Here is a 3,554-nt window from a genome sequence, read left to right on the forward strand (position 1 = left end):
TATGATTTCAAAATATCTTTTCTAACTTCCTAACTTCTTATCTTTTCAAAACTTGTTTCAACTAACTAACTAACTTTTTTGTTTGTTTCTTAACTTTTTCAAAACTACCTAACTAACTCTCTCTCTCTAATTTTCGAAAATATCTTCCCTCTTTTTCAAAAATTTCCTTTTAATTAACTAATTATTTTTATTTTTGATTTCAAAATTTTTCGAAAATTACTAACCTTTTTCAAAAACTATTTTCGAAAATCACTAACCCGTTTTCAAAAATTATTTTCGAAAATTCTCCCTCTCCCATCTTATTCTATTTATTTATTCATCTACTAACATCTCATCTCACATCTATACCCTCCTCACAGTTGTGTTTCTTCCGTTACATTACATTCTTTGTCTCCCTCTTTTCTCCCACTCACAAAGGGATCCCTATACTGTGGTATAAAGGATCTCTATTATTATTATTTTTCTGTGCCCTCTTCTTTGTCATATGAGCAGGAGCAAGGACAAGAACATTCTTGTTGAAGGAGATCTAGAACCTGAAAGGACTCCGAAGAGAAAACTAAGAGAAGCTAAATTACAACAATCCAGAGATAATCTTTCAGAAATTTTCGAACAGGAAGAGGAGATGGCAGCCGAAAATAATAATAATGCAAGGAGGATGCTTGGTGACTTTACTGCACCTAATTCCAATTTACATGGAAGAAGCATCTCCATTCCTGCCATTGGAGCAAACAACTTTGAGCTGAAACCTCAATTAGTTTCTCTGATGCAGCAGAACTGCAAGTTTCATGGACTTCCATCTGAAGATCCTTTTCAGTTCTTAACTGAATTCTTGCAGATATGTGATACTGCTAAGACTAATGGAGTAGATCCTGAAGTCTACAGGCTCATGCTTTTCCCTTTTGCTGTAAGAGACAGAGCTAGAATATGGTTGGACTCTCAACCTAAAGATAGCCTGAACTCTTGGGATAAGCTGGTCACGGCTTTCTTAGCCAAATTCTTTCCTCCTCAAAAGCTGAGCAAGCTTAGAGTGGATGTTCAAACTTTCAAACAGAAAGAAGGTGAATCCCTCTATGAAGCTTGGGAAAGATACAAACAGTTGACCAAAAAGTGTCCTTCTGACATGCTTTCAGAATGGACCATCCTGGATATATTCTATGATGGTTTATCTGAGCTATCAAAGATGTCACTGGACACTTTTGCAGGTGGATACATTCACCTAAAGAAAACGCCTGCAGAAGCTCAAGAACTCATTGACATGGTTGCTAATAACCAGTTCATGTACACTTCTGAAAGGAATCCTATGAGTAATGGGACGCCTATGAAGAAGGGAGTTCCTGAAGTTGATACTCTGAATGCCATATTGGCTCAGAATAAAATATTGACTCAGCAAGTCAATATGATTTCTCAGAGTCTGAATGGAATGCAAGCTGCATCCAACAGTACTCAAGAGGCTTCTTATGAAGAAGAAGCTTATGATCCTGAGAACCCTGTAATAGCAGAGGTGAATTACTTAGGTGAACCTTATGGAAACACCTATAACTCATCATGGAGAAATCATCCAAATTTCTCATGGAAGGATCAAAAGCCTCAACAAGGCTTTAATAATGGTGGAAGAAACAGGTTTAACAATAATAAAACTTTTCCATCATCCACTCAGCAACAGACAGAGAACTTTGAGCAAAATACTTCTAATTTAACAAACTTAGTCTCTGATCTATCTAAGGCCACTGTAAGTTTCATGAATGAAACAAGATCTTCCATTAGAAATCTGGAAGCACAAGTGGGCCAGCTGAGTAAAAGGATCACTAAAATCCCTCCTAGTACTCTCCCAGTGATCAATAAGGAGCTTCCCTCTGAGGAACCAAAGGACTCTGAGGCTCATCTAGAGACCATAGAGATTCCATTGAACCTCTTTATGCCCTTCATGAGCTCTGATGAGTATTCCTCTTCTGAAGAGAATGAGGATGTTACTGAAGAGCAAACTGCCAAGTTTCTTGGTGCAATCATGAAGCTGAATGCCAAATTATTTGGCATTGATACTTGGGAAGTTGAACCTCCCTTGTTCATCAATGAACTAAGTGATCTAGATCAACTGACATTGCCTCAGAAGAGACAGGATCCCGGAAAGTTCATAATACCCTGTACCATAGGCACCATGATCTTTAAGGCTCCATGTGACCTTGGTTCAGGAATAAACCTCATGCCCCTCTTTGTAATAGAGAAACTGGGAATCTATGGGGTGCAAGCGGCTAAAATCTCATTAGAGATGGCAGACAATTCAAGAAAATAGGCTTATGGACAAGTAGAGGACGTATTAGTAAAGGTTGAAGGCCTTTACATCTCTGCTGATTTCATAGTCCTGGATACTGGAAAGGAAGAAGATGAATCCATCATCCTAGGAAGACCTTTCCTGGCCACAGCAAGAGCTGTGATTGATGTTGACAGAGTTTGAACTAGTCCTTCAATGGAATGAGGACTCCCTTGTGTTTAAAACTCAAGGATCTTCCACTGCAACCATGGAGAGGAAGCATGAAAAGCTTCTCTCAAAGCAGAGTCAACCCAAGCCCCCACAGTCAAACTCTAAGTTTGGTGTTGGGAGGCCACAACCAAACTCTAAGTTTGGTGTTGAACTCCCATATCCAAACTCTAAGTTTGGTGTTGGAGGGTCTCAACAATGCTCTAAACATCTGTGAGGCTCCATGAGAGCCCACTGTCAAGCTATTGACATTAAAGAAGCGCTTGTTGGGAGGCAACCCAATTTTTATTTATCTAACTATATTTTTCTTAGTTATAAGTCTTTATAGGTTCATGATCATGTGGAGTCACAAAATGAAGAGAAAAATTGAAAACGGAAACAAAAACAGCAGAAGAAAAATCACACCATGGAGGAGCATCTGCCTGGTGTTCAACGCCAGAACAGAGCATGGTTCTGGCGCTGAACGCCCAAAATGGGCAGCATCCTGGCGCTGAACGCCCAGAACAAGCATGGTTCTGGCGTTCAACGCCAGAAATGGCAACAAATGGGCGTTGAACGCCCAAAATGGGCACCAACCTGGAGCTGAACGTCCAGAGTTGTGTGCAAAGGCATTCTACATAACTAATTGGTACAGGGATGCAAATCCTTGACACCTCAGGATCTGTGGACCCCACAGGATCACCTCAGGATCTGTGGACCCCACAAGATCCCCACCTACCTCCACTCACTTCTTCTCACCCCTCTTTCACACAATCCCATAAACACTCTTCCCCAAAACTCTTCACCAATCACCTCAATCTCTCTTCCCCATCAACTCTTCACCACTCACATCCATCCACTCTTCCCCATAAACCTACCTCATAAACCCCACCTACCTTCAAAATTCAAAACCAATTTCCCACCCAAACCCACCCATATGGCCGAAACCTTGCCCCCCTCCCTTCCCTATATAAAGCCCTCCATTCTTCATCAAATTCACACAAACACACCCCTCTACACCCTTTTTGGCCGAAACACTCCCCACTCTCCCTCTCCTCCATTTCTTCTTCTTCTTCATCTATTCTTTCTTCTCTTGCTC

The 3,554-nt window shown here is 40.8% G+C and overlaps 1 non-coding gene across 1 annotated transcript; it reads right to left on the reverse strand.

Annotated features, from left to right (window-relative positions):
- Nucleotides 1–1,018: 1,018 nt before the first annotated feature.
- Nucleotides 1,019–1,126, reverse strand: LOC148555736 (small nucleolar RNA R71). The gene has a single exon (XR_015886982.1). It is a non-coding gene; the product is annotated as a small nucleolar RNA R71 (small nucleolar RNA).
- Between the last annotated feature and the right edge of the window lie 2,428 nt (nucleotides 1,127–3,554).

Source organism: Arachis ipaensis, chromosome B6 (genome assembly GCF_059453495.1).
Source record: "Arachis ipaensis isolate K30076 ecotype BB chromosome B6, ASM5945349v1, whole genome shotgun sequence".
NCBI classification, from domain to species: Eukaryota; Viridiplantae; Streptophyta; class Magnoliopsida; order Fabales; family Fabaceae; genus Arachis; species Arachis ipaensis.